The 23,202-nt window shown below is 41.3% G+C and overlaps 1 long non-coding RNA gene across 1 annotated transcript in view; it reads left to right on the top strand.

Moving 5' to 3' along the window:
* Positions 1–23,202, top strand: part of LOC125965386 (uncharacterized) — a 121,577-nt gene that overhangs the window by 47,397 nt on the left and 50,978 nt on the right. The window contains exon 3 of the long non-coding RNA XR_007479201.1: positions 19,507–19,566. This is a non-coding gene — a long non-coding RNA (uncharacterized LOC125965386). The remainder of the gene's footprint in view (positions 1–19,506; positions 19,567–23,202) is intronic.

Raw genomic sequence — 23,202 nt, 5'->3', positions numbered from 1 at the left:
AGTGCCAGCAATGGTCACCACCACCCCACCCACACTCCATCCCAGGACCAGTTCACCTCTGCATCCCACAGTGGAGCTTCCTGCCTGGTCTTGGCAGCCCTAGATGGGGTAAGCAGGGCTGGGGTGCTGGCCCGGCTGGGGCTGGGGTGTGCATAGAGGTGGTTGCAGGAAACCTGGAAGCCCTCTCTAGAACATACTGTCTCCACCCTGCCTCGGGGACAAGCCAGTGCACATGCACTCCTCACGCCTGAAATCCAGGCTTCCCACAGCTCTCCTGTTAGTCACATTGGCCCTCCCACCAGCCAAGGGGGCTCACCTCCCCCACATAAGACCCCAGGACTGAGGCACCCTGTCTGTGGCTCTCACCACTCGCTCCCCAGGGTGGTTCTCCACCTGTGAAATTCTCCCTTTTCCTCTGAGTGCCCTCCCAGGGGTTCAGGTCCTGATCCAATTGTTTCTCTTCACTTCCTACCCACTTGGCGTGTGTAAATTTCTGATAGCCTTAATTGTATAGGAGTCCTTCTACCAGTTTCCAGTTAGTTTTCCGTGAGAATTGTTCCACCTATAAATGTATTTTTGATATATTCATGGGGAGAGGTGAGCTCCACACCCTCTTGCTCCATAATAATTGATCTCCTGAAAGAGAAGATCTTAAAAGTTTCGGCAGTGTGAATATACTTAATGCCACTGAACTATATACTTAAAAATGGTTAAAATGGTAATTTTTATGTTATGTGTATTTTAGCACAATTTAGGGGAGAAAAAAGGTCATAAAGGTCCAAGATTTTTGTCATTGGAAAAGCCCACAAACATTACTAATCAACAGCCTTGGACAGGGGTGGAGGATTCCACTCAATTAGGCCTCAAGAAAGATCTGTTGATTGATTGGAAGGGGAGAATTGCTTAAATACTGCCTCAGGGGGAAGGGAGAGAGGATTTGATAAAGGTGTTGAAAACCTGAAACAAAGCCAAAGTCCTGTAAACAGCCTGGAGAATGGAGCAGACAGGCCTGTCTGGCTCATGAAGGAACAGGACCCATACACAACCAGTTCCCATGAAAGATGGATGAAACTTTCAACAGGGAAAATTGGTAGACATGCAAGTAGCCATAAGTCCCTTTGGCCCAAGCCCTGGGCCAGACCAGCTTATAAAGATAGGAGTTTAGGGATCGATTATTTCAAACATAGGCGCCCAAGTACTGGACAAACCCTTCTTTATTAGAAATGGACTTTACCTTCATCCCACCACTACCCCCCTAGGTTGGGAACCAATAATATAAGTAATTGACCTGAATTCATAGTCACTGGACAAGGTCATTGGACATCAGCTGATTTCATTATCACGTTTGTTAAAATTCTAGTTAAAGATTTTAATAACCTAGGTTTTTTTTTTTATTGAAGCATAGTTGATTTATAATATTATAGTAGTTTCAGGGGTACAATATAGTAATTCACTATTTTTATAGATTATACTCTGTTAAAAGTTATTATAAAACAATGGTTATATTTCTAATAATCCAGGTTTTAATAGGTTGCATTTCTTTATATCTAAAGAAATGAAACTGGAGAAAAATTGAAAATACTACCAGAGTGACTGATAATTTTTAATCAGTATAAATTTAAGATAACTCAGTTGATCGTTGTGTAGCTCTTTGATAGGAGAATGTGAAATCAGGAACACACAAAACAATTCTACTTGCACTAAACCTGCTTCTAAGTCTGCATTTTTATTTACTTCTTAATGGAAAAAATGTTCTCCCTTAAGGCTTGTTTATAGTTCCTGTTAATCACTGTAGAGTTTGAGAGTCTGGGAAAGCTGGGATTCAGGTTCCAGCACAGTCTGTGACACCAGCTGATACTGCATCAACTCCTTTTCCCTTGAGGTCCTAAAGTCTCCAAAGGTCAAGAAGACTTTTACTTCTTCAATTGCGCCTCTGTTGTCATTATGAAAGTGCTTCTCTTGTTTAAAAAAAAATCCCTGTGTGGGCTTTCAAAATATGTAATTAGTAATAACTGTAACAGCAGTTTTTTTTTTAAGTTTACAAGAGGGTGGAAAATATAAGAAATCACACCAATGCAAAAAATAACACCCCCCAAAATATAAATGCATTAAAAAAATAAGATATTTATAGCAATTTTCCTAGGTCTTGGGAGATTTTACAGTTTTCTTTCTATAGCAAATCAAAATGAAATGCCATTTAAATTCACAGAGAGGGTTTTTTTTTTCTATTATGAAAGCAAAGAATGGAAATTAATTAGAGCAGTTAGAATTTTATTGAGTTCAACTTTTCTACATTGAACATCAATTCCTTTTGTAATAAAAATTTATTTTATAATTTACACATTTCAATTCATGAAGTAGGGACATGCTTGTCACCTGGCCTCCGTCATCTGTAAGGGAGAAGGGGGGCAGGATGTTATGAACTGACTGTGCCTATGGTCCCTGGTTCTCGGAGTCCAGGGGGCCATGGGCGCTGGACATTGGAGTTTGGTTGTCAGCGTTGAGCTGCGTGGTCTCTGAGGGGAATGAGTGATAAGAACATTTTCCTCCACCATTTTTAAAAAGCCAAGTTCCTGATTTACACAAGGTGGGGGCAGGGTGGGGGGGAGTTTACCACATCACATTTTCACATTTCATCTATCATAATTTAGATCTTTACATTTCTGGAGTTGGTGATTGATAGCCTCCAAACATATAAACACTCTCCACCTGTACAAAATGCACCAGGGACTTCACTCTCATAAAGGCAGGATCAAGGTGGGAGTGAATCAAATTCTAAAACCCACTCCTTAGCAGAAGTAAGTCCCAGGATCGGCTGTGGCCACAGAAGGTGACAGTTTCTGGATGCTGTTAGTTTGCAGCAAATTGAAGTTTGGTAGTCTTATCTGTTACCAGAAAAGCCTTCCCCCAAAAAATGTAGTCAGTAGGGGAGAAAGCAAGGAGCCCCACCGTCTCATTTTTAACTAGGACCAGCTGAAAAATGAACGCAAGCACCACACAAACCATCTTATGTCTGCCAATTCATTTCCTGGCCCCAAAAGGAAAAAAAAAGGAAAAAAAGAAAAGAAAAAAACTTCATGTTTCCTCTCATGCAGGCCAAACATGGCAAAGCACCAGGGGAATTCTGAATGGAATCAATTGCACTTGTTACTAACTGAGTTTTCTTTTATTCTTATATTACCAAGGGCTGGGATACTCAGCTGCAAGCAATTATAATGAAGAGTTACTGAGTAATGGTTTCCAGATTGCTCCATGATGGGGCATTAATTGAAAGGGACAATTTAAGAGCTTAGGCCATGTAAATGCATTTCTTATTCTGTCAGATTGAGAAATTTCTGGATGCAAAAGGCTGAAATGCTCAGAACTGATAAAGACTTAATAATTCCCATTTAAACCAACATTTTCAAAACGAGTTTCATATTTTTAAGAGAACAAGTATAAAATGGTGAACCTGTCAGCTTGTTCATTCAATCAGAAAAATATTTGAAAATTGCACATCCACATGCCACACTCATTGGCATATGCATTATATAAAATGCTACTTGATTAGTTTGTTGCATTGCGAAGACTGCTTTCAAGTAGACTTTTATTTTTCAGGTTTCTTGCTGATATAATCCACATTAAGTGCTCGCTCTGTCTCTCTAGGTATCTCTCCGTCTCTGTCTCTATATATAAATATATATGTGTGTGTATGTGTGTATATATATATATTTATTTAAAATTTTTAAACAGCATTTAAAACACACAAATGAGTTTTATATATGTATACATAATTTAACCTTTAAAACAGCATTTTAAACAGATTTGCATGCGTATGAAAATAGACATCTGCAGATGCTAACTACCAAGCCATATCAGAAAGCTTCATTTTATCTTTTTTAAAAACCTTCATTTCACTGGGCCCCATTAAACAGAAACATTTTCAAAGAGGTTCTCTGATATATCACATTAAGGATAAGTATCAGAGAGTTAAAGCCAAACAAGGAAAAAAACTACACTCCTCTAAAATAAGAGTAGTACTAGCTTTTAATGTCTAATTTCAGACTTCCGCATTAGTATGAGTTTTATTTCTGAAAAGGAAGGAAAGAAGGAAGGAAGAAAGGAAGGAAGGAAAGAGGGAGGGAGAGAAGGAGAGGAATAGATAGGAAAATAGATGAGAGCTAGCTAGCTAGATAGATAGGGATGGTAGACTGATAGAAATAAATGCAGATACATTTTAAGAGTTAAATTCAAAGTTGAAGGTGAAAGAAGTTGTGAGATGGCCGCCACCAATTCTTTCTCATTCTGTTCTCTAAATCCGAACTGCCATCTGAGAATTGAACTTTTACCCTTCCTTCTGCCTAAGCCTCTCTCTTTCCTCTGTCTGGATTTGTGCAGAGGAGCTGTGGTGCTGATGGCAGACTTCCCTGGAGCCTTGACACAAACCATGACGTGAAAGGCAAAGTAGGCAGAAGAGAGAAGTTGTCAACTTAGGTAAATTGAGAACATCCAATCAAAAAGACTGAGAGGGAAAGGCCTTACTACTATTATTACTATTATGTTACCCATTTTCACTCATTCATTCATTCAACAAGTGACTTTTCCCCCATCTATCACTTCAAATGCTGGCTAAGCATAAAACCAGGATGAAGACACCTTATCCATTTACTGGCATATCTTGGCCTATTAGGCAACTCCTTGACTATAGCTTAGCCCAAAATCTTCCTTCTTATTGGATTAGTCATTCATAGAATGAAAGCCTTGGATTAATATCTGACCCTTCCCTTTGGACTGTTGTTTACTTGGTGGCAGTGAAAGCTAGTTCAGTCAATGGTGAAAAATCTGGTCCTTTTTGTTTCCTCTGAAGTCAAGTTCAAGCCCCATCAGAATGTCCTAGACAGTAATCCTTACACTAAGATGCCTGAAGTCGAAAACAAAACCACTTGAAAAGAGGATGGTCGATTTGGGTCAGGGTTGAGTACTTTCATAAGTAATAAAGTTATCCAAATTAATTATTCAAACAGACTGTCAAGAATCCAAGATGAGAGAGAGGAGAGAATTCTTTGCCGCTAGATAAAATAGGGGTGTTTGATGCATTTGCATGGCTATTACCAAATAACATTGTCTACAATGGTCCCATTTTAGCCAGAAAACATCTATACTATGTATCTGTCCTTTATTTTGCTATACTTTCTTCTTCTTAAGTTTTTTCAGTCTTTGTGAAATCTGAAATTTTAACTATGAGGTTCAAAACCCCATTATTTATTTCTAAGACTTGAGGGGGAAAGGTTTCTTTTTAAACATCCTGAATTTAAAAATAAATAAACTGAACAGGAAGACGTAGACAGTCTATCTCAATTGCTCTTGTGATTTTTCATTTTGTGGATTGAACTGATAAATTATCCAAAGTCACATCGTAATTTTGCCTAAGAAATGTAAGCATCATGGGATGTTTCTAAAATATAAGAGGGGCAATCTTTCATCCAGCCAGTTACTGCGCTGCTGCTATTCCTAATAGCAGCCGAACACCTGAACAAACCCAGTGAATTCCAGGCCAAATGGTTCTGATAACAGCAGATCTGGGACAGGATTGATTTAGTGAAATAACGCACTTAAAGTGCAGTTTAATAAGTGTCCTTACTTTCAGTATTCCTCTTAGCTGAGGGAAAGAAAATGAAGATACATTCTCTTTTGATAACATAGTTTATGCTGAAAAAAAGTTTGAGCAAGTATTACATACATGCATAATTGAATAATACAGACCCAAAAGGCCTATCATTATAGCCTGGGATCCTGAATATATACTGAATTTCCATAGCTTACAGAAAAGAATTAATATTGTGTTTGTAAGTGTGCAGTGAGAGGTTTAGAAGTTGAATTAGAGTGGTTGATTTTTTTTTTTTTAAGTTTTAAAGTTGCTAAAGTATAGTTAGTATTCGGGAGAGACCCAAATTTTCTACAATGACCAAAAATCCAAAGTTGGCCACTTCTTGCTTACCCTGAGCAGCTCTGATTGAATCAGTACCTGGAAAAACTAAGATAATTCCTGTGTTTACACACTCCTTTCAAGCAGAGCAGGAGCAACATTTGAAAGGGATTAATAATCAAAAATTGAAAATCTACCATCACTACACAAGCTTACCTTTTCATTTTGAACAGATCATAAAACACATAACACGGGCCAGACCCTAGTCCAGCAAGCGTTCGAATGCTAATTTTTAAAAATAGCTTTTATATGCAATTGCGCTCTTTTCAATAAAACAAAGATTTGTTTATAGCCACAATTTAATGAAGAACCTTTTCGAAGAGGAAGATCTGGAAACCAGGGATCTTATTTTTTCTCTTTTTCTTTTTTTTTTTTTCCACCCCAGTTGTTTGTTTATTGGTTTAATTTTCCCTGAAGTAAAAATACACTTTGAAATGTAACATGTCATTATGTAATTTGTAGTAACGAAGTGCAGGCCCTTGCACAAGACAGCAAACAGGGCCGCTCCAGCTCACAGACAGTCCCCACATCCATTCCCCTCTCCCCATCTGATTAACAGCCTGTGTAAACATTCAGCCAACCAGAACCCCGGCCAGTGCACAATTTGGTCAGCCATAAAACTGCCAGCCAAGCACAGACACGGGGGTTTTATGCAGAAATCTTAATTTGGGGGAAATGATCAAAACCCAAGACAACATGGCCCCAGTGGAGATGGAGAAGGGCTGACCTATATTATCATTAATCCCTCCCTTCCTCCTCCATGTACCAGGGAGGGATGAGATCACCACTGAAGGTGAAGTGCTGAATAACATACCCCTGAGATGCAGGCTTGTGGAGTGAGTAGAGTCTGAAGCCAAACCCCCTAAAGGAATATCTAGGAGAAAAACATAAGCTTCTGTTTCAAGGAGAAATTTTAAATTGTCTGAGTTGTTTGGAAAAGGTCTGATTTTGACATACCCAGGATGGAGTCTGTCCATCAGCATGCTTTCTGTTGGTACAAGGGCAGCTAATATGTGTTCTGATTGCATAGAAATTAATGGAATTTATACAAAGGGTGTGTGTTGTTGACTTTTTTCTTCCCACAGTTGTCATTGCTCTTGGCAAAAGACTTTAGATCCTTCACAAAATGGAAAATTCAAAATGTTCAATGTAAATAATAATAATCAGCAAAAAAATATTTAATTCTTTTTTAAAGAATACTCTGATAAGATGGCTGACTTATTTTTTCTGGCTTAGGGCAATGTTTCATATCTCACTTTTGGGGCTATACGACACTCAATTTTTTGTAGAATTGAGTCTTTTTAAAAAATCCCTTTAAAAAAAAAAAATGTGCTGGGAGCAATGGCAGTGATGGAATTAACTATAACAAAGACACATTGCCTTAGTCTGGTTCCTTCTCCTTAGGAGCTCTTGGGTAACTGGTCACTAACAGGTATCTGGGCTTCACAGCAATTGCTTATAATGTTCACCTTTGTTCTAGGCTCACTTCTTAATTTTGAACCTCTATTTTGTTTAAAAAAGAAATATGGTCAGCCATTTCATGATGCTCTTTAAGATTATGCACATCTTCTTTGGTGGATCTAATCATGCTCACAGGTGTTCACTATTGCCTTTCATAAGAGTCTCCATGTTTTATTCTGGCAGGTTGTATGCTAAAGAAATTAATAACTAAACATAGTGTAAGCTCCAAGTAGAATGAGAAAATGTATACACATGTTGAATTTTTTTTTTTTCCAGGCACTGGGCAAACACTTTCTATTTCATTTCATATTCATGAAACCCTATGAGCTGGGCATGAGTGTTATCCCCTTTATTAAGGAATTAGGAAAGTGAGATACAAAGAGTCTCAGTAATTTGTCCCAAGCCATACAGCTAGTGAACGGCAGAACTGGAGTCCTAGTCCAAGTAGCCTAATTCAAGACCCAATTGACTTCCCCTTCTAGATGTGACATCATTGCCTTGGTCAGGAGGCAGCTTTGTCTCAAATCCTTAGAGCTGTTGCCAAGAGGCGGATGGGAAGCCCTCCATGATTAGTGCTCCTAGGTAGTAAGTGAAGTAGCCTGGTGAATTGAACGAGCCTTAGTTTCAGAGTTTGAAAGCCATGATTCCATTACAAGTTAGTTGTGGCTTGGAAATGTTTAGTCACATCTCTAAGCCTCCGTTTCCTAACATGTGAAAAGGAGAAAATTCTGTGAGATTTAAACGAAATAACATTTTATAAGGCTTAACATATAGAAGGTTCCAGGTCTTCTTCTCTCCCTCCCAAGCTAATCAGCTTACAGCACCTTGTGATAAGCTTTCATCATTATAAGTTTACTAAACAACTTACAAAATTCTGTCAGCTGGATGTACCTTGATGGAAAGAGTTACCCATCTTAAAAAAAATTTTTTTTAAGTTTAAACAATATTTTGTTACTTTTTTTGTTAAACTCATTGGGTCACACTGAATTGCATGTGCTCTAATTCTGAAAATCAAGTTAGGCCTTCCACTCGTAAGTACTGTTAAAAGGTAGGCACTTCTGTCTTCACTCCAGAAAGTGGCAAGATAACTTCTAACATTCAGCATTCAAGAATGCTCATTTCAAAAATGTGTGGTCACTGCATTTGGGCAACTGTTTAATCAACAGGTTGAAGAAGAGCAGAGATGTCAAAGACTCTTTCTCTGATAGAACATTTACAACTTGTGGTTGTTGGACCTTCTCTGTCACAATCTGTCTTCAACCAATTCTCTTTCCTTTTTGGAATAAGGGCAAATGAGCATAAACTGTGACATGAAATACATCAGATAGTTACCCAAAATACTCTTCCAAATCTGTGAGTTATTTAACCTTAATCTATCTTGAAAACCACAATAGATTTCCACCTTCTTGAAAAGACAGAAAGCAAGAGGATATTCTAAATGACATTTTCAGGCTTACCCATCTCTTTCAAAACATTTCAGAGTTTTCCCCATTTCATCCCTCCCCTTTACCCCATTCCGCCTTGTGAGTACTTGCATAGAGTAGGGCTTTAAATGCTTTTGATGATAAATGAGTTGTGAATGCACAGACAAAACCCTTTTTCCAAAGCCTCCTAGAGTAGAAGCATATTCTACTTCCTCTCAAAGACCCCAGAACTACCTGTGCACTGGCACACACAGAAGAAAATTTTTATTCAAAAATTTAAGCTACATGAATCTGTTGAAAGGAGGATAGATACTTAAATGCAGTTTCAAATAACCCTCGCCTTTGAGATCATGTGTACTCACAGCCCAGTATTTGTACAAGATGAAATGATTTACAGAATCAAGCCTGGAAAAATTGGAGGGCAACTCCAAAAGGCAAGAACATGCTGCCGAGTCCATCATTCATCCTGCCAGGGAAACTTTTGTAGTCTCCAAACTGTAATGAGACACTGCTCTCTATCCAGGACAGAGAAATCATTGAAAAGGCAGGAGGTGTTTTGGCTGCACAGCCAGCCTGGAGAGCTGGAGTTCTTGGCAGGGCACTTCCACCCCAAAAGCAGACAGAGTCCTGGAAGGTCCCTCACGTAAACAAGGCAGGGAGACAGCTTCGGCTCTGCAGCGTGGCTCATCCTTTCCCAGATCAAAGCCTGCATCAGAGAGACAGCCCCACGGAACAGAGTGTCCTTTCTGGAACATCCAACTCCTGGGGAGAGACTTGAACTGGAGCCACAACCTTGCCACCTGTAACCAATGGCTTGGCATGCAAAGGCTCTCACAGAGTGGGGAGCCTGAAGCTGCTCAAACAGCAGATCAACGGAAAGATATGACAACACAGGCAAGAGAAGTTTCTACCTTGAAAACAGATCAGCTACTCTGAGAAAAAGAAAATGCATGCAGCCAACCCCAGCTCTCTAGAGTGTAGAAAGGGGGTGACAGTCAGCACAGGGTCGTAGCCACACTGTTTGCCTGGCTGTCCACTCTGCCGCCTACTAGCTGTGTGAGCTGGGGCAGGCTGCTGGATGTCCCTATGCCTTGGTTTCCTCAGTACCTACTCCATAGACTTTAATGAATGACTGGCACATAAAAAAGCTCTAAAGATGGTTGCAATTATTATTTGAAGTCACACAGTCCTGGGTTTGAACAGGTTCTGCTACTCGGTAGTTTTGTGAACTTGGGGAAACAGCCATTTTGGGGTGACTTCCCCATCTGTAAAATGGAATTTCATCCAGCCCTGATGGTGTTGCCATGGAGATTTGACTTTCTATGGCACATGGTAGGCATTCAGTATATGCCACCTCTGCTTATTATCATTTTTCCTGATTTCCAAAGGAGAAAGCCCACAGGACTGGTTAGATGGGAAGAAATACGGCCAGTAAAACTTAGAATCCTCTTAAACCCCCAAAGCTTCATCCATATGCAAAAGAGATACATCCCTGGGGATGATTGGGTCCTGGTGTTTTAAATACACAACTAATTTTATTTTAAGGGAGAAAAGGGAACCTGGAAATATTCCCAAATTTAACATCTGCAGGCAGAGAGGATGACAAAATGCATTAGTACTGTGGAATAACTTTCTCCCATCTTCTCAGAAAACATCTGGGGTATTACCCTCCCCTCCACTCATTCCCCCACCTCCCACTCCAAAGCTGACTCTTGGCTGACAGTTTATCAGAGATAAATGGAAACACCTGGGAACTAGATAAGGCCAACTGAGCATGATCAGCTGATGAGATCTTGGGGACGCATGCCACTCAGTATTTCTCTTTCCATACCAGGCGGGGTAGGAGCACCATCTAGCCTGAGACCGATGGCAGTGCTCACTTTCACATCCACTCTTTGCTTCATTCATTCCAGACAACCTCATGGGGTCAGCTGGCCCAGCTTCCTGCCTGAGATAAGTCAACACTGAAACCACCAGGAAGTTAGATTAGTTATTGATCCTGCTTTTAACCACTTACACCAAAAGACTCAGGACTAACTATATTTTGTTCAAATTTTTAATCACCTTTTCTTTGGTCAAACCAAACCCTTTCCAGCTAAAATTTCTCATCCCTAAGGAGATATAAGACCAAACATGCCTTTTGTACCCTGTCTTTTTTGTCATTCAAAAAAATATTTTTATTGCCATCTCCACTGTAATAACCTCCTCAACTTGAAAACTTTAAATCTCCTTTTCTTCCCATGTCCCTACCTCATCCTAGAGGTTCCATCTCTTTTAACCTTTCTTCAAAGGTCTTACTCGCCTTCCCTTTAATTAGCATGTTCCTTTTCTCTCAACTCACTCCAGCTTCTACACATCATTTAGAGACCAGAACTTGACACAGAGCTCTAATACTTGACAACAGATCTAGCTATTATTAAAGTGAGATAATTCCAGGGTGTGTTTCAGCACAGCCACTACCTGGATGTATGATCACCAAGCAAGTTATATAACATTTCTGGACCTAAATTTCCTTAGCTGTAAAGTCATTTCAATCATAAAGAACAAGAACTGTGAATATGGCATTGGGGAGGCATACCAGCAGCCAAAGGAGACATTTTAGAAGAATTGAATTTAGAAAGACACATCAGAATTAGCTAGTTAAAGAGGAGAAGAGAAGAGGGCAATCCTACCAGAGGCAACTGCATGTACAAAGGTCCTGAGGCCCAAACTCCTGGACCAGTATGGCTAGATCCCAGAGAACAAGGGGAAGAGGGTTATGAAATGAGGCTCCTCAGAGGTACGGGCCAGTAGCATAATAATCCTTATAAGCCATGGTAAGGATTTTAGTCTTTATCTTAAAGGCACTGGGAAGATGATACAGTTATAAACAGATTGGTTTATTTTTAAAGAATACTGACCAAAGAAAGGATTGGGCACAGAGTGGACATGGGGAGAATAGAAAGGCTCTGGAGATAATCCAGGAGCGGGATTCTGAGACCTTGGACCATGGTGGCAGCTGTGAAGATGAAGAGACATGAACAGAGTTGGAAGTGAGAATCAGCGACCCCTGCTGATCCAATGAACATGGCAGGGAAGGGGAAGGAAGTGTCAGGGATGGCTGCCAAGTGTCTGGCTCACTCGTCTGTGGTTGGAGGTGCTATTTATTGAGGGTCTGGAGGAGGAAGGAGTTTGAGGGAGAAGCTATGAGTTCAGTTTTGGGACATGCAGAGTTTGAAGCACTGTGAGATGGCCAAGTCGAGATGTTGAAGAGGCAGCTGGATTTATGATTGGGAGCTCTGAGGAGAGTCTACGCTGGAGATATAAATTTAAGAGTCATCAACATATAGATAATAATTAAAACCATAAGCGTGGACGAGATCACAGAGGGAGGGTGTAGAATGTGAAGGAGAAGAGGGCAGTGGATCAAGCCTTGAAATTTTCAAATATTTAATAGCCGGGAGGAGGAAGATGAGCCAGGAAAATGACTGAAGAGAAGCCCCAGAGGTAGGAGAAAATTAGGAGAGTGTTAGGTCATGGAATCCACAGGAAAAGGTATTTTGAGAAGAGAATGTCAACAGCAAGGCTGTCACATGGGCTTATCCTAATGACCTAATCCAGGTGACATTCCTCTTGAACTTTCATGTTTATGTGCAGTCTTGGAGTTTTCCACCTTGGACTTTTGCCATTTTCCTGTGCACACTATGGCTTATTGATGGGTGTTGTGACCAGACTTTCTATCTAATACGATTAGTGTATGAACACTGGGTTACATCTCATTTATTCAGACACTTCAGGGCTATACAGAATGCGGTCAAGAATTAGTAAAGAGAGATAAAAGCAAAAAACAGAAAAACGTAATGATTATTGCAGAAGTCTGGTCACTGATATTTATGTATTTACTAGTAGGCACTCTTTATCTAGCTCTCACTTAGAATCTTGTAAGTTCTGGAAAAGTTGATATTTGGTTTTTAAATCCACTGTAAAATGGAAAAAACCTTGTGGGGAGGGGCTCGGGTGGAGGAAGATTAGGGAGGAAGATCGCAGAGGCTACAGAAGTTGTTACAGTACTGTCACTGGTTATTAGGAAGTAGATTAAAATCTACCCAAAGCAGGCAAAACAACAAAAACATTACAGAAATCGGAGTCCACTTAGTAGCATAAATATACCTAATACCTCAGTAATCCTTGAGGAAAACATCACAGTGTAATGCCTCACAATAACAGAGTAATCAAATAAATTTAAAATAAATGCTTGCTGCATTAAAATAGAACCAAAAAAGCCTATCATGTGGTTTTTCATGTTTTTCTGTCCCTTGTATTTTCTATTAACTGGTAGTTAGAGCTGGGAGCTCAATGGGACTCCAGTAGAATATTTTGGTAGGAATTTATCATAGGAGGAGATATGAACACCAGGTTATCCTGAGATGTTAGGATGGATCGGTGGCATCAGGTCCCGTCAGGCTTTTCATCTGTTATAAAGTTTCCTGTTGGCCTTTCACCAAGTGGGTTCACAGCCATTGATTATCATTGCCTAGATTTATTTTTATTTCATTAGGAGTTGAAAAATCCAGAATGTGGTGAACTCTACAGCAGAAATAACCTAGTGTCTTCAACAAATTGCTAGGAGAAAAGGTGAAGGGGAACCTACAGATTACAAGAGGCTTAAGAGACACAATAACCAAATGCAGTGTGGAGGCTTTGTCCTGCTTATAAGTAAATAAACATTTATGAGTCAACTGGGAAAGTTTTAGCACTGACCCAAAAAGTGATTCTGTTAAGGAATTGTTATTTTCAGCTATGACAATGGGATTGTAATGGCATATTTTTAAAAGTCCTTGTCTTAACTGAGATAAGTACGGAAGTATTTACGGATGAAATGATACGATCTCTGGGATTTGCTTCAAAATAATCCAGGGGATGGAACCATGGGCCCTGGAGATGCTGGGGAAGTTCTGCTTGGGGAGAGATGAGATGAGACTTTAATACAGCTGGATGATGAGAGCCTGAGGATTCACGTGCCGTATACTCTGCTCTCTGGAAATGCTTGAAATGTCCCTTTAAAAAAGCTTTTAAAATAGAAAGGAAAAGAAAAAAGTCATTTCTTTTCACCTTGTTGTTCTGGAAGAAAATACTTCTAAAATGCTCTCTCCAGCAAGGTGGACAAGGCGGATTCTTTGGAAAGTCCGATGGTGAATACAAAGGGATATCGGAAGAGGGGGGGTGTCACAGGGTTCTGGACGTGTGACTCTCCATGCCTGTTATTGAAACGCCAAACTGGAGCGAGGGTCAGGGAAGAAATCACTCCACACCAGATGGTCAGAGCTTCCACGCCTCAACAGAAACTAATTTCTAATAGAAGACACTCCTAGACTTCAGTTCAAGCTGCAAAACCCTGTGACCCTCAGACTGAGCACCCTGTCTGAAGGGAGGGCTCTGGGCCTCCACGTCCCCGAGGTTGAAGCCGATGCTCTTACCTTCTCCCTCCTTTGCACTGTGTTTCTCTGCCCCAGAGAAGTCACTTGTTCATTTGTGAACTCAGCGTAGCAGTGAGGATTTGGGAAAGCTGATGGCTGGACCGGCAAGTTCAGGGGATCCCCAGCATCCGTTGGAGGCTTTTGCACCCCCCTGACCTGTATTTTCACTTACGCTGCTCCCTGAGTTCAAGAAGCTGATCACCCACTGAAATCTTACTCATCTTTTAAGGGCCATCTTAAATGCCACCAGGTGCACAGATCTTTTCCCAACCTGCTCATCAGAGCTAAGGGACCCTTCCTCTGATTCCCCCAGTTCTTTGCTTGTAGACCTTTGATAATATGTTAAGTATCTGCCAACTAGGCAGTTAATGCCTGGAGGGCTGGAATGTGTCTCCTTCAACTCTGTAGCCATCCCCCAAGCCACACCCTGTCCCCAGCCATCCTCTCCTGTGCAGAGTGGCCCTTGACCTTGCAACCCTCTTCTACCACTTGTCTCTCCCTTCCCATCCCCTCTGCCTCCTTCCTGCTTCCTCTCCTTTTCTATATGACCCCTTTCCTGCACTGCCTCTCTCTCCCCCAAGCCAAGAAGTGAGTGCATCAGGGGAGAAAAGGATCAATTTCACACAAGGGTCTCAGCCGTATTCTCGGGTTTTCCTGTGCCAGGCCATTTGGCTGGAGACTGCTGAACTGGATGAGAAATCTCAGCCCTACACAGGAGTCCTCAAGCTCCCACTGCCTCATGTGCCCATCGCAGCTTTCTGGATCAACAAACCCCTCTTTCAGTCAATAAACGCTTTGTGAGCTGAACAACAGATGCCACAGGGCCTAGAAGGCAAATAAATATGGTTATTCAACATTCTATCGCACTGTGTATAATTCAGGAAATTCAATTATGGTTTCCCCAGCAACAGTAACTGAACTTCAGGCCTGGTGCACAAGGGGTTGACCCTCACGCCTCCACATGTCGGGGACAGTGCAATCTGGCAGACTTAACAGTTGCCATTGGAAACGTTACTGGAGCCTCCAAAAGCCTGGGTTTCCAAATTTAAAGCTGTTTTTCAGCAGCTGGTATAAAGACGTGGGGGAAAAAGCACTAACATAATCTCAGACGCGTATAGGTATGGAATGATTAAGCAACATAGGCACAACTCCAGATTCAGGATACATTTGAGGCACAGAATGGCAGAGCAGGACTTTCTTAGAATGTGAACTGTCAGGATGAGACCTGCCTGCTGCCTAGAGCAGGGTTTATAACCTGGAGTCTGTGATGTCTGTAAAGAGAGACTGCTGCCATAGTTGTTGGGAGCATGGATTCTGGTGCTGGACATGACCCCAGGCAAGGTACTTACCTTTTCTGTGCCTTAGTTTCCTCATCCATAAAATGGGGATGATGCCATTGGTAGACTACAGGGCTGTTTGGTTAGTTTGCCTTTGAAGCAGAGAGTATTATTGGACCTCTTGGTGTGATTTACTAATGACAGCTCTGAGCTAGTCTTCATGACCCCACTTGTAATTCTGTGCCTGAGCCAAGATCGCACTTGGAACATGTTGCATATGCACTACCTTGAGTTGATTCTTTTTTATTTTCTTAGCAAACCATATTTCTTCTTGCACTCCTCACTCCTCCGTGAACTTGAATTAAGCCCTCTCCCATCTAGAGAGCAAGGCAAGGGTTAGATTTTGTTTTGGAAAAGACTCACAAGCTCGCACGGCAGCAGGTTTTTCCACAGTTTGACAGTTCCAGTTCGGCTCAATGTTGCTGATTTATAAGATGCTGAGCTTATTGGCTTTCTCCCCTCTTCTCCCCCAGTCATTTCTCAATCGAGTCGCACTGGCTGGAAACATCTGAGAAAGAAATTTACTGAGAGATGCACAGACAGCTTATTCACATTCCAGAATTTCCAGGAGCCTTCCCCAGAGGATCCGGTGGTAGCCTGTTAACTCATGCACAACCCCTGGCCAGTGTCCCTGCCCCTCATCACCCCGCTCGCTCGTGCAGACAACACTCAGGCTCCCTCCAAACTCGGCTTCCTCAACTTTAATGCTAAGTGATGTAGCTAACACAGCACATGCTGTTCTCAAACCTTGCTTAGCCTCGCCTATGACAGCAGGACTAGACAGGGAAATATGCACAGAAGGTACCCAATGGATTTAGTGATTTAATTGTCTGAGCACTTAAAAATTCAGGATTAATGGCAGTGTAAGTGTGGTTGCTTCTTTCTCATTAACAGGAATCTGCTTTAAATAATTCATTTCAATAAAGACCCAATGGAGGCTCAGAAGAATGCCTTTGCGTGACTCACGTACCTCCTCTTTCTTTCCCCTTTCCTCTAGCCGGCCTCTCTCCCCACACCAGTTTGGTCTTAACATAGAAACCTCTAATCTGAAACCGGTGTTTCCCACTAAGCTCTCCATTTCTGCTTGAAGTAATTTGCAAGGGCCACTTTCTGCATCTTGTTCTCAGACGTGTCTTGGTCAATTAGTGCAATGTCACAGCCGTGTGTAGTTATTGTAACTCCAGCTGTGAGCTGTTAATAATAAACTTACCCACAGGACAATCGTGCCATATGGTTGATGGTCAATCAAGACTGAAATATGCATTAGGAAAAAAATGCTCCTGTCAACAGTGAGAGGGTGTAGGTCATTGGTTAGGATGCCGGCTCGAAAGAACCGAGTGTGGGTTAATAGTGTACCGGAGGCATCCTTGCCTTGCTGCTACCCTACGATGTTTGTCCAGAGACACAAAAGCATGATAACAAAAGTGACACAGCTGGAATCAGAAGACAAGCAGACAAAACATGGTGAAATGTATAATATGGGTTGGGGAATAGGGATTTGTTAAAAAGAAACATAGCTAAGATTCTTTACTAGGAAAAGGAGACAGATCTGCATTTTGGTCATGGGAAATGATCTGTGCACTACAAGACATATTTTATTTAATGGGAGTTTTGAGGCAAATAAAAACAAACTGATTTGTGGCAAATGAGTGAAGGAAGAGCAGTAACCCACTTGGGTAATTTCAGTTAACTTCCTCCCCAGGATCAAAGGGCTTTTGGATTATTTTTGTTTTCTTTTGAATTTTGGATGGGAGGTGGTGAGTTGGGGAGGCTCTTGGCAAACAGCTGAAACTTGACTTTTTTCCTAGCCACAGCTGCCCCAGTAGAAAAGCAAAAGGCAGTGCCAACAAAGCATCTACTTGTTTCAATGGCAAAACTAATGCTTCTGTGTCAGTTTTACCGGAAATGGTAAAGAACCAGTGCAGAATGGTGTCCCGTAAAGTAAAAAACCATGCCAAATGTTTCATTCAGCCTGTGCTTTTTTGTCTGTTTTCTTGTTTGTTTAAGCAACAAGTTCTTAATACAACATCTATCACGGATATTTCTCTTGATAATACCCCAGGGGCCAGACCCTGAGCAGTGACCACTCTCCACACCATAGCAGTTCTCAGTCAACATTTTCTAACTGGAAGCCCAGGTTAAATCCGTTCATGCAAACTTTCCTTTGAATTTAAACACTCGCCACCACCTCCTAGGAAAGATCCTCTCTTCTTTCTCTACTTTTTTTTCTCTATCTTTTTTTTCTCCTGGTTAAAAAATGGAATGATTCCATTCTTGCTGAGGTAACTTTTCCATTGAAAGGAGGAGGTATTTTTCCCCACTAAAAACAGAATACTTTTTTAATGGCCATTTAAAGAGTGATCATGCAATAAGGCCTTATTAAAATCCCAGAGCCCTGTTTACTTGCTGTGGAGCCTGACTTGATTACCTGATAACGAAAGTGCTCTGCTAAACGATGGGACCTCAGGGTCGTCTGTCCTGAGGTTGTGCCCCCTTCAGGGGAAGCATTTTTTGTGATTACACTTTTGTCTTTGAGAAGGCAAACTATTCTTCTCCCTCCTCCATGGGAATCTCAGGAAGACTGCCCTGTCCAGACACACACACACACACACACACACACACACTCACACACACTCACACACACACTTCTTCTCTGCACCAGTTAGTTGGTTGTTAAGGGTTTACCGAATTTTCTGTCACTCTGGCTGTTTCACTAACTCAGTGGTTCTCAGCTGGCGTTGACTTGGCCCCCAAGGGACATTGGCAATGTCTGAAGATGTTTTTGGTTGTCACAACTGGAGTAGAAGAGGGATACCTCTGACATCCAGTGTGTGGGGGTCAGTGATGCAGCCAAACATCCTACAATGCTCAGGGCAACCCACACACACCCACACACAAAGAATTATCTGGCCCAAAATGTCAACAGTGCCGAGGCTGAGAAATACTACACTGACTTGACCAACTTAACATGAGGTGATTTGGTAGATCTGTGGATTTAGACTCAGATTGAAAGCAATGAGACAAAGGGCTACCAAATTCCTCTTTCATCATCTTCACCCCATCAAAGAGCTGGGCCTGATGCACGCCAATTCTGACTAAGCCAGTTTTCTCTGTGATTTTACAAAGCAGGGGTCAGCAAAATACAGCCTGATAGGGCTGCCATCTCTTTTTGTACAGACAACTGGTTTTTACATTTTTTTAATGGTTGATTAAAAAAGAATAATATTTTGTGACATGAAAATTATATGAAATTTATATTTCAATGCACACCAGCTCTGCCCATTTGTTTACCATTTGTTTACAAATTGTCCATAGCTGCTTTTGCAATATGGCAACAGAGTAGTTGCAACTGACTATATGGCCCCCAAAGCCTAAAATATTTAGTCTCTGGCCCTTCACAGAAAATGTTTGCTGATCCATAATATAAGACCTTAAGACCAATTACATGGCCTGCACAGCAGAGTTGATGATTTTCTAGAGGTACCAAATCCCACAAGTCTATGGAATATGTACATAAATAATGTTGCATCATTTCTACATGTAGTACGCTCAGATGTCATCAGGTTGGTAAGGGTCCACTTAAATACAAGTTATTTGTTTTTCTCACTTTCCTACACATTATAACTTTCTCACCCCCAATAAAACTTTCATCATTGTGGGTTCAAAGCTGAGCTCTCATCTCAGTCCCCTCCCCAGCTTTAGCCTGAATTAGGGATAGGACACCAACAAGAGAAGACCAGAGAGTCTGGATTATCCTCCAATGGAATCCTTAGCCATGAGTGGTGGAGAGAAAAGCATAAGAGCACACTAGCCACACACTCCCACACTTCCCCACTGAGACTTACATTCTCTTACTCTTTCAGGAATGTTTGGGTACCCAAGAAGACCATCCTGCTGAAACCCCAGCAAAACTGGATGTTTAGGTATGTTTGCACACCCTACACAGACACAAAGAGGTTAGATGGGACAGGATTCCATAAACACAGGAGTTGTTGCTGTTTAAACTCACCAATTTAATATCAAAATGAATGCAATTCAGAAACCTTGCCTGGCTCCAAAGGGTTAAGCACTCCCTCCACCCCCCACCACCACCCCCCACACACACACTCTAGCTTGGAGACGTGACATGGACACCCATAGGCGGCTATGCGAATCCAGAAGAAGGAGAAATCATTTCTGGACTTGGCAGTGATGATGACAGTGATAAGAGGAGAAGGAGGGCCTCATCATTTATTGAGGTGTCAGGAAGTATTCCGAGCACTTTATATAGAACCTGAAATGTTAATAGTATTCAATCCATTTTACAGATAGGAAAACTGAACCGCAAGAAGTAACTTGCCTAAGGGCACAGAGCTCGTAAGGTAGAAGAGCTAGGATCCAAACCACATCTGTCTGACTGCTCTTTTCTCAATGTTGAGGGGATATTTCATTGAAGAGGTAGGATGTGAAGGGGCCTGGAAGGGTGAATAAGAGTCAGATTGTCAGATTGGAGGGAAGAAAAAATTCTAAATAGAATAAAGAGATGGGAATAGAGAACAGACATTGGAATGGGTATGTTATATTTAGGGTGGTTCAGAGATGGAATAGAGGGGTCTCTTGGAAGTACAGAGTTTGCACAGGGCAGGTACTACTGGAAAGGTCTGATTGGGCTCAAACATTGCCAGATGCAATCACTTTTAGGAATAGATCTTGCAAAGTCTTGACGTTTGATGTTGAGTCTATATGGAAGAAATGTGCTACAGTCAAAAAGGTTACTGATAGGACAGCTTTATTCATAATAGCCAAAACTTGCAAGCAACCAAGATGTCCTTCAATAAGTAAATGGATAAACAAACTTTGGTACATCTAAATAATGGAATGTTATTCAGCAGTACAATGAAATGAACTATCAAGTCACCAAAGGAAATGGAGGGCCCTTAAATACATATTGCTAAGTGAAAGAAGTCAATCTAAAAAGGCTACGTGCTGTATGATTCGACTATATAAGATTCTGGAAAAGGCAAAACTATGGAGACAGGAAAAGGTCAGTGATTGTGAGGGGTTTGGAGACGGGCTGTGGGGAGGAATGAGTAGGTGGAGCACAAGGGAACTTGAGGGCAATGAGACTATTCTTTGTAATACTATAATGGTGGCTACACGTCATTGTACATTTGTCAAAACCCATATAATGTACAACACAAAGAGTGAACCATAATATAAACTGTGGACATTAGTTAATAATAATATATCAATGATGGCTTATTAGCTGCAACAAATGTACTACACTAATGCAACATGGTAAAAAAAATAGGGGAAATTGGGGTGGATAGAAGAGAATGCATATGGGAACTCTGCACTTTTCACTCAGTTTTTTCTGTAAACCTAAAACTACTTGAAAAACAGGATTAATTTTAAAAAAAGGTTTCTGGACTAGACCCAGATTCTACATCTTGCCCTGTCACTAACCAGTTCTTTGAGCAAATTGTAGCCCCTCTGGGTCTTATAGACCAAGAGGCCACTACATGGCCCACCACGAGTGGACATCCCATGACTCTGAGATAATGTACGTTGGCTGGATTTTCTCCCTTCATTGAAGCGTGAGAGAGATCCAATGTACCTGGGCCTCAGGTCCGTGAATGTTGGACCTGAGAGGGTTTGGATATTTTCATCAAGGGATCAGGATCCATGATATCACTTCCCTCTTGCACATGAGGTCATTTTGCATTTGGGGACCCCAGTTACCTATGTGTTTGTGGTTGTGATTGTTTTTTGTTTAGAACAGTTACCAAATCCCGACTTCTTCAAACATTAAAAAAGTGTGTTTTTCAGTGCTAATTATTTTGCAGTATGATAGAAACTGGCACCCACAAAATATGTCAACTTTAAAGGAATAGGTGTGAGCGTTAGAATGTCTTCCTTCTGCATCCAGGTTCTGAGCTTATGCACTGAGCTGCCTGACAGAAAGTTGGCCTCTGCCCGCCTCCCAGCTGCCATGTGAATGACACCACTGTGACTGGCAGCTCTCGGTGGCCTGTGTAGATGTACTAATATTTATAGGCAGAGGCACCCTTTGGTGTCACTGCATCACCACTCACCTCATTTTACTGTTGCATCCCTGCCCACTTCACGGAGCTATCCCAGATGAGGGTGAGGTCTGAGCTTCTATCACAGGTCTGGTTTTACCTTAATCCCTCAGTCATAATTATCCTTAGCAGGTTCCAGCAGGCACCATATAAATAATAAAACCATCCTTTCAACATATTGCTCACGAAGGAGGTGAATGCAAATGCCAAGTTAGATGGCATTTATATAAAAATGTATGTTGGAAATACATATTGTTTTTAGACTGTGCCTAATTTTTCTGCTCACACACACATGGACATTTTTCTAACAGTTTGGGTAGAGAAATAGTATCACCAACTTTTAGTTGTGTGTCAACTTTGCATATACACAACTTAAACAGATGTGCATGTTTATAATTTTAAAGTTGCACATATGTAAAACATTTGATAGTGTATTTATTTGCGCTGTTGATTTATCTGAAAGACCCTGTATTTACATCTTTTAATTGTGTTATGTGGGATAGTGCCACATATGTTGTTTATGTATGTGACATGTGTGATGGGAAACCAATTGGCTAGTGGAAGTTCGTTCTTTATGGGTTTTGAAAGTATTCTAGACCTAAAAATTATGTGCCACCGAGAAAGGGGTGAGGAATGGGGTGGAGGAAGGGGGCAGTGAACATAGATTGATTTCAAAATAGTTAATGAGGGTAAAAAATAAAAAATACCCCCCCTTCATATACATCAGAAAATTTGAGACTATTTTTCCCACTCGGGGAAAGAAAGAAGCTCTCTGTTTGTTGCCGGTGATGTGTGATGTCTGAAAGAGGGAGCAGCTTGGGCAGGAGCCGGGAGGTAGGCAGCCCTCTATGGAGCCTTCGTCCAGCACTTCTCAACGAGGATTCCAGAAGGCCCGGACTGTAAATGCCTATATTGTCTCCCTGCTCTGCAGCCTCGGGCAGCTCAACATTTTGCTTGGTCAGTCCACGGATGTTTTCTTCTTGCATTCAAGATGTCAGGTTTTCATACCCACTTTGTTCGGAAAAATTTTGAAATCAGAAAGGATGTGGTCTGAAGTGTTGAAGTGTTTAGCCACATATGGAAGACACAACTCATAGAAATGAAGTGGCACATTTATCAGGTCTCAATGGGAGATTCTCAAGTTTAGGGTCCAGGACAGAATTATTTAAGCGGCACTGGCCAGAGGTTCCTGAACTTCATCCTCTTGATGCCCGTGGGTTGTTTTTGTTTTTTCACCCTCCTCAAGGTGCCTCTCCCCTTTAGCACAGATTTTGAAGGCCACTCACAATTCTGCTATTTTCTCTCCTCTTTATCAGTCATTTAGGCTTATGAATCCAGTAAACAGCCACCAAGACTTAGATCACATGTTGATGGATTCTCTTGTCTTTCCCTCTGCTGGTTTTCCACAGCTTTGGGGCAAATGATCCTCCCAAGTGAGACACGCTTGTGCATTGAACAGTGTCCCAAGGCAGTGCTGGTAACATTCCTTAGGTCATA

Source organism: Orcinus orca, chromosome 9 (assembly GCF_937001465.1).
Source record: "Orcinus orca chromosome 9, mOrcOrc1.1, whole genome shotgun sequence".
NCBI classification, from domain to species: domain Eukaryota; kingdom Metazoa; phylum Chordata; class Mammalia; order Artiodactyla; family Delphinidae; genus Orcinus; species Orcinus orca.
The sequence above is the reverse complement of the archived record's forward strand: the minus strand, read 5'-3'. Positions and strand labels throughout refer to the sequence as shown.